This window comes from Henckelia pumila, chromosome 4 (genome assembly GCF_033568475.1).
Source record: "Henckelia pumila isolate YLH828 chromosome 4, ASM3356847v2, whole genome shotgun sequence".
NCBI classification, from domain to species: Eukaryota; Viridiplantae; Streptophyta; class Magnoliopsida; order Lamiales; family Gesneriaceae; genus Henckelia; species Henckelia pumila.
In genome coordinates, this window is record NC_133123.1 from 132,311,735 (window position 1) to 132,320,837 (window position 9,103).

Genomic DNA, 9,103 nt, shown 5'->3' on the forward strand with positions numbered 1-9,103 from the left:
CTCGATCGGCTGATTTTGCCCGATCGAGCGAGGCTCCAAATTTTTTTTAAAAAAAAAAATTTATTTGCTCTTGATTTATTATTCTTTAATTATTTGATTAATTGTTTAATTAATCATTAGTTGCCCTAAAAAGAGATTAGTAACCCGAGGTCCCCACAAGGTGGGTGAGTGGCTGCCCCTAAGCTAAAAGCCCAACTTATAAATCAATTTCCTCAAACTTGACTTAAACCGAGCAACCAAACCGTAAAACTCTTAACTCTATCATACCTTAACCAAAACCCGTCCCGCTTGAACCGAAACTTGATAAACACTTCAAACTAACCCTAGGACCAGATTGTAACCCCCAATGACATCCCAAGCATCCCAAACAAAAACCGTTTCCGGATAGCCCCTTAGACTCTACAAAATTCTGCACCAACACCTTAAACTTAAAAGACCATTAACTTATCCAAAAATTAACCTAAACGAGCCCAATTTATACCGACGCGGCCACAACATCTTAACCTTGACCTAGAACCATCCAAAGACACTCCCAGACCTGATTTGGTACCTCCATTGTCCCGAAATAAGTAGCCCCTGCCCAATGAAACCATCACCCTACTTCACTTCTACCTTGAGGAATCAACTCCATACCATTTTTCCTTAACTGTACCTCATTCCAAACCATCAAACACACTTATTAACATCTCTTAGGACTTAACACAAACACCTAGGCAACCCTCAACCACACTCCCGCTCCACAATTTGAAAATATCAAGATCATGCACCAAATGTGTCTTGATTCTTGATCAATCAATGAAACCAATTGCCAAACAACACAATGCACCAATAATACATCCAACATAGCCCTAACATCATGTAAATTCGAAATATATAGGGCATGAACTTCTGAATTTTCAAAAATCCTCATAAGCAATCAAAACATCTCAACTTTCCAATCACAATCACCATGTAACCCCTTAAACTTAATGCATACACCAATTTTCGAAAATAACATATCTCCATGCTGAAAAGTATGAAAAAAATCGAACCTAACATGCTGAAATTCTTAAGCATTTAGAAAATTTAATGAAAAAATAGGCACAAGAACATTGATAGCTTGATTGAGAGCCCAAGAAAAGCTTATACATGCCTTCAACCTTTGCTACAAAAAAAAAACAAAATCAAGAGGGAATGAGGGTTGAAACATCGAACCAACACCAAGGTGGTCCTTCGGCGACGGCGACCGGAAAGGGGAGTGGTGGTCGATGGGAAACAAAGAAATGAGATGGGGGGGGAGGGGGGGGGGGGGCTCCTTCAAGAAAAATGGGGCTAGGGTTGGAAACAAATGATTTATTTTAGGTTAAAAGTTTTAGTGTGTAGTGTGTAGGTATATTTTAAAAATGCTACTACACTTGTAAAAGTGCTAGTCTAAGTATTACAACTTTAACTCAACAACTTTGCACCTTTAAAATACTTAAATTTAAAAATTCCAAGTCAAGGTATTTAAAATGGGTTTTTACTAATCCGGATTTAATAAAATCCTAAGTTTTGAAAAAGTTAAAGAATAAACTCAATAAAATGATAAAAGTGGTTTTTGATGCCCGGAAACTCAAAAATCAAACTTCTAGTCTAAAATCCTCATTTCTCTCACTTCAAAATTTTAGGAAAAAAAATCTTGGAAACTTATTGCGAAAGTCAACCATCGTCGCTTGCCGGAACTGGAAATTACTAACTCAAGTATCTCAAGATAAATAACTTAATAAATTGAGCAACTATAACTTTAAAAGAAACTTAAGAAATTTAACTTCAAGTAATTAAAAGTATAAATATAAAAAATGAATTTAGGCACTATCTTAGGAATTAAAAATCAACACTTAAAATATTTTGATGTCATTGGGATTAATGGAATATTTAAATAATAACAGAGCGATTAGAAAATAATTTAAACAAACTAAACAAACGTTTAAAAATAATTTAAATAAATACACAAGGGGTATAAGAAACATTTTAAAATGATTTGTACAGATAAAAGAATTTAAATAAATAAGCTAGACATTTAAAATATTTTAAATAACTAATCGATTAACTTTAATTATTTTAAATATATAAACTGGACAATTCAAATAATTTAAATAGGAAAATATTAAACGTTTAAAAATTACTTAAATAAACAAATCTTAAATCTTAAAAATCTTTAAAACGAGTAAATTGCGCAATAAAATCATTTAAATAAATAGACTTAAACAATAAAATCATTAATCAAATAGTTAGTGCAAAAGAATTATTTGAATAAATAATTAATATTTTATTAACACATAATTCACATAAAGAATTTAAATCAATAAAACTTAAAAATAATAATCATAATATTTATTTAATTTAATGCACGCAATTTAGTAGATTGGATTTTAGGTGCTACAATTTCTTTCCCCTTAAATGGAATTTCTTCCTCGAAATTTAAACTTACTAACTAGATCCAGATACATTAGACCAGATCGGTACTATTTACTCTTACCTAGTACCTACACGAGTCGGTGTTAATAAGCTTTTGATGCGCATTCTGATGTTTATCAACACCTACCAAGCAAGGAACTAACTAACTCCCACTGTAAAATAAATTTGCAAATTCCTATTTATCCCCAATGGTAGTAGCTTACGAGAAATTTTTAATTACAGGTGACTTTAAGAGTTTTCAATTCGCCTTCGAAACTCCTAAAATATCAGATACCTGCCTTAGTTTGATAACCTTAAATCCTGGATCGCAATGTCAATCAATAAATATCCATAAATCCAATAAATAATTTATGTCGACCTTACTCATAACTTAAAAGCTTTCTAACAATGAAACTACGCTTATTGTCTATTTAACGATTAAACTTAACTCATATAATATACGACTCGAGCTCTTAAGGAATTTACAAGTCCTCAAAATACTTAACAACTAAATACTAAACTTCTCTAAATAGAATAGCTAAGGGAACTACACACATCTACCTCAACTGCCCTCAAGATACAAGATGGATCCGACTCATACTTCCACAACATCGACACATGGAACTCATCGTGTATTACTAACAAATCTGCGGCATATCCAACGATAAAATAAATTACTAATCTCCTCAACATTTGCATAAAGACCGACAAACAGAGTTAATTTCCCTACATCCCAAATCGATAGTATTACAGTGCAACGATACCTTCAAGGACAACTTATTAACCAATTAGAAATTATAAAGATCTTTGACACTTATTAGCATTTCTGCGCTTAATGATCACGGACTATGCTCAATCCCTTATTAGTTACTACAACTCTCAACGCTTCTAAGGATGATTAAAATTTTCTTAAACAACGACTCTAGCTTGGCTAACCTTCAAGTGGGACGAATGGTTCTTCTCAACTTAGGATTGATTGACCAAATTCTATAAACAAACCTAATCTAACCCTTGATAAGAAAATATAACCATAAAATTCCACTGTTGTTCAGTCCCAAAGTATTAACCGATAACATATAGAATCCAAATAGGGGACTAAACAGATCCAAATTATCCAATCACCAATTTATACTTTTGCCTCTTGGTCATTCTTAATTCTACCAAAAGTTGAATTTCTTAGTTAAAATTTCCCAACGGATTTAACCACCTTTCTCTAACTCAGATACATTTACTAAGTAATTCCTTACTTACTCTTCAAGTCAAAATATACCACGAGCTATTATCCACTTATTGGATTAGATGGTCTTTAAGTACCAAACAATTCGTACATATCTCCTGAGGACATATCTCAAATCCCCAGTTCAACTAGAAAGCAAGTCTGAAAATCCAAAGATTCCCAAATTATTATATGTACAACCAGAATTTATATTTCAAAAACTTAGTATACAACTGGACACCTCGAAGGGTTTGTAACCTGATCGTAAAGGCTTTCTAATTGATCCTCTAGTACCTTAGTATTTCACCGATAAATAAATTTACAGCTTATCTAGGAAAGCTACCTGAATATTCTATTCATCCTTCTGTACCAATAGTTGGTGCACTACTCTTACCGATTGACAATCACAAAATCTTAGAACGCTAATATAAAGTACTCAAAAGTCTCTAGGGACCACTCTATTTCCCTATCTCGTGACTGACCAGCCATTCAACTTACTAAAATCATCTGTTTACTCTCAACGATCCTATTTAAAATGAAACAACACATTCAACTAATTCACTAACTAGCAATCTTCTCGCTAGGACTAGTTATAACTAGTAGTCGACATTCCTAGGATCACAATAATATCTTAGGATTTTATCTAGTACTAATGCTAAATTCCAACGGTCTAAATACTTACCAAGCGGTTACAAGCAATTTTCTACACAATAAATCTAATTGGTAATTGAAACTATGATCCACCCAAAATCCTCATCATGATGGATCATGAAATGAAACAAACATACAGGTAATGTTGCTCGATATGAAATGAAACGATGCAAGAATTACAAACAAACGAGCTGAAAATACAAATCTAGATAAGTAAAAACAACTCACTCATAATTCAATTCTAGGGAAGAATGAATAATAATGGAGGCTCCACGAATATTGAATATGAGCCAACAAGATACAAATCTCGTGACCATTCATCCATGGGTAATGAAATCATGCTCAACAATCAAAGCACAATTAAGACAGTCAGTGTGACTACAGTCGAGAGAAGTACGCACAAGTCAATAATCAGGAAAAAAAATGGTCTCAAAATAAAATCAGATGCCAGCCAGACAACATGAGTAGATTACCAAAAAGAAAAAGTGAATCTTACTCACATCAACATGTGGCTCGAGAACCGAAGGAAAAATTTCCATAGGTATGAAATATTAACAAGATTTTACTAAGAAGTTCAACCAATGCCAACGTGGCAGAATTCAACGCTGATTAATATCATACGAATCCATAAATGCTCAAAGAAAGTGCAAAGAAATTTCAGATACTTAGAAGTATATGTTACTACAATGGATACAAACATAAATGAAGAACAAGGAAATAATGATCGGAATAATAGTTCACATAATTGAAAGGCTAATAGTAACCGACTCAATATTTCCCAAAATTCATATTTTCCCAAATAACAAAAGAAAACTCAAAATATCCCTAATAATATAAAACAAAGTATGTATCCCAAGTCTTCACACGAGTTTCAATCACTTAACTTAACTGACAAAACACCCGTCTATCAATTCCTAAGCAACTATACACTTAGTTGCATCCGACTAAAATCTAATATTAGAAAACAACTTACAATAATAGCATACAATTAAAATCTCCTAATACCCAGGTTTAATATTTCCCAACAAACACTAGTAGAAAAGTCGCAAAAGACTTCGGTTATTAACTGAAGTCGTAGATAGATAATTACCGAAGTAGTGTCACGTGAAGTAATAGGTACTTTTTTACTTCGCGTTATAACCGAAGTCGTAGCCATGAAATTGCCGAAGTCTTTGGTAGGTTCATGGAACCAAAACCGGTTCAGGATTGGGCCGATGCCGAAGTAAAAACATATCTTTTACTTCGGCAATTTCATTAATTAACGAAGTAAAAGAAAATCATTTACTTCGTTAATTTCATAAATTCTCGAAGTAAAACATATGCTTGTACTTCGTTGATTAATGAAATTGCCGAAGTAAAAGATATGCTTATACTTCGGCAATGATAATAATTGACGAAGTAGAAGAAAGTCTTTTACTTCGGAAATTTCACTAATGGACGAAGTAAAAGACATTATTTTGCTTCGTCAATTACTATCATTGCCGAAGTATAAGCATATCTTTTACTTCGGCAATTTCATTAATTGACGAAGTAAAAGGCATTATTTTGCTTTGTCGATTAGTGAAATTACCGTTCCACTACATTAACAATAATTACACAATATAAATATATTTTTGAAACATAAAATAGACTAATGAGGTTCATAAATTATTCATCTCAAAACAACGAACATCCATAAATTCACAAGTATATCCACCAAATTAACCAAAAAATATGCACGTAACCACAAGTATTTCCACAAAACTAAAAGTGCATCTATAAAAAATAATCAAATTCTAACTCTATAAACACTAGGGAAAAAAACTATACATTAATCCATCCTTCAACATATGATATATCATATTTGCAGGTGTTCTCTCATGCCAATGCCTCCAAGCCTGAATCAATCCAGAGACATATATCCTTTATCAGTAACTAATACTTGCAACAAACTTAGAATGCAAAGATTTGACACATTTATATAATTTGAATTTAGGTGCTAAAACAAACAATATCATAAGTAAGTTTCTGGATTTTACTCACCGAACTTAGCAGGTCTTCTAGTTTCTACTCATTCCTAAAAGAGTTATTCTTTTGTCCGGTCAAAATTTCAAATATCAGAACTCCGAAGCTGAACACATCCAATTTAATGGAGAACTGGTCATGCATTGCATATTCCGGCGCCATATATCCATTGAAGTTATATTCACTGAAATAAAAAAAAATACAAAAATCATGGAACCAGTATTAAATTCATTACCTGTCCAATTGGTTGTGGGCCTCTAAATTGAGTACCCTAGTGTACAAGTAATAGACAACAACAATAACACAATATCTAAAACTAAAAATGATTGATTAGATTCATAAAATCATCCATACAAACAACGACGAATATTCATAAATCCACAAATTCACTTTTTTTCCTACACATAATATATCGGTGAAGAGAAATTCCTACATCGTTATGGTCGTAGCGAACTATCGCTATTTTTGCGAGGGACTGCACAACTAAAGCTGAATGAGTTATGGTAGCTCCTTTTGGTCGTCCCGTGGTACCTATGGGAATCAAGAAAAACAAAACAATGATGATCTATGTTAAGAAGTCGATCGAGTTTTCGGCTTAGAGTCTAGAATCAACACACTGACAGATGAATAAAAAAGGAGACAACTTATACCTGAGGTGAAGCAAATTATTGCAGCTCTTTCGGGCGCCCAAACATAGTCTAGATTAAAAAATCTCTACAAAATCCAAACGGGCTCTAAATCAGTAACATAACAAAATTAGTGGCATATATTTATTTTACCAGCCATCAACATTCATCACATCAGGATTTTTTCTGTAGAGGCGCAATAGGCATAACGCTGCCTTCTTCCTCACTAGTGGTCTGACACTACTAGAAATCTGGAGCAAGATAAAAGTTTAGCATCATTGAATAGCTGCATCAACATGGATCCTTCAAATTGGTATTCAATAACGAGTAATTTTTGAACATCAAGAGTTAGGGATTCAGCAAATTCTCTCCCACCAATATTTCCAACCTGAACAAAATGACGGGATTGGACACAGTAAAGGGCAAAAAAATCAAATTCAAAGAACATGGTATACAGAGAGAGAAGAGGAGATCTAGGCATACCAATGTTAAAGCTAGACACTGAAAAGTCTCATTACGGCCGATAATATCATCCCGCACTGTATTAATTGCTAGTCTAAAAAAATCATGATTCTCATTGAGAAGGCATGATGTGACTATAAATCCAACCTGAAAAATACGAGTCCATATAAATTCAATGAACAAGTGATAAAAACATATAGCTGATCCTAAACCGTGAAGAAAGATATGATTATAGGTAATATCATATATCACTGTAAGGTAACTTTTGGCCAAAGTAATGATATAAACGAAAAGAGACATAATTTATTCTCTGTTTATTCCAAAATCTCCAAATGAAATAGATATAGAAATGTTGATGTAAACTCTTTCAGATATAAAATACATTAATCCTCTTGAGAATATTCAGATACTCTTTATAATGACCATCAAACATATCCCTTGATTTTCATCTCTTTCTATTGACACTTGACAGCATACCTTCGTATTCCAGAAAAAGCAAAGCAACTAATTGCATTACATTCTAAACACATCAACAAAGTTATCCTTCAAGATTTCTAATTCAACCTAATGGAGCATGGTGGTGATGAGGTAATGTATTTTACAATAAAAAGTGCATATATTGGTATACAGTGACAATAATAATTGGTTTTATCAGGGTATTCCAGTGTTAAACCTGTAGGTTTAGTAATTCATTCAAATTTCACTAATCACAGTGGTAAAACCAACAAAGTCATTCCCTTTGGATTCTCCACAAAAAATTATATCGATCATTACTATTTCAAGATATAAACTAAAAATAAAACCTAACCGTCCTTTTCCAGTAGTACAATTATATCTAAATACTAAACCCATAAGTTTCATTATTGTACAATTATATCTGAATACATTTATGGCTAAAAGAAACAATACAACTGAAAACTTGGCAAAGGATGGATTAAAGATACATAAATTTAGTCCAACCACCCCAACCAGCACAAACTAAACCCACAAGTTTCATAATTGTAAAATTCTTGCGGTGAATAAGAAGACATTGATGCAAAAGAGAATTACATCTGCACCTTTTGCTAAGGCAATCTTCCTGGAACCAAGAACCCATAGAGAAAGAACTCAATATCCGAAATTTAGTCGAAATTGAACTAAAAAAATAAACTAATACACACTGGAGGGATGTTCTTTTCAGAAATCCAATTCAGCATATCACCACAAATACAACCAAGATAGCCTAAAAAACATGAAGATACTTAAAGAAAGATGATAAAATATCAAAGCTAGTAAAAAAGAATACAACATTACCCTCCCAATGGCTTCAAACAGGGATACATTGAAAGTTGCTGCAGTTTGAATGACTTGAGGGAAGCTAGTGGCTCCCGGAACTGGGCCCATAAACTTGTTGTATTTCAAAGCAGAAGTAAACATCACAGCTGTCATAAAGTACTCGAAAAAAGTAGCAAGGATCATACGGATATCGTAAATTAGAAACATCACTGAAAAACAAAGAGAAACAATATTATGGAAGTAGCAAATGAATCACAGAATCTATCAATTTGACTTCAGATCTGAAAAACTATATCCGTGAAATGAACTTGTAAAACAAGAAACAGAAAGGACAATACAGCAAATTAAAAACTTACAGAGTATAAATGAAAACACAAGTCATAAAAATACTGGTGTTCAAGTTGAAATATCTCTGTCAGATGCACTAATAACAAATTTAATCAAGAATAGGGAA

General features: G+C 32.8%; 1 long non-coding RNA gene across 1 annotated transcript; it reads right to left on the reverse strand.

The window, feature by feature from the left end:
• Positions 1–6,066: 6,066 nt before the first annotated feature.
• Positions 6,067–7,243, reverse strand: LOC140867811 (uncharacterized). Its single transcript, XR_012145276.1, has 4 exons — positions 6,937–7,243; positions 6,720–6,817; positions 6,305–6,470; positions 6,067–6,159 (listed from the first exon to the last, which is right to left on the reverse strand). It is a non-coding gene; the product is annotated as an uncharacterized lncRNA (long non-coding RNA).
• Positions 7,244–9,103: the final 1,860 nt, after the last annotated feature.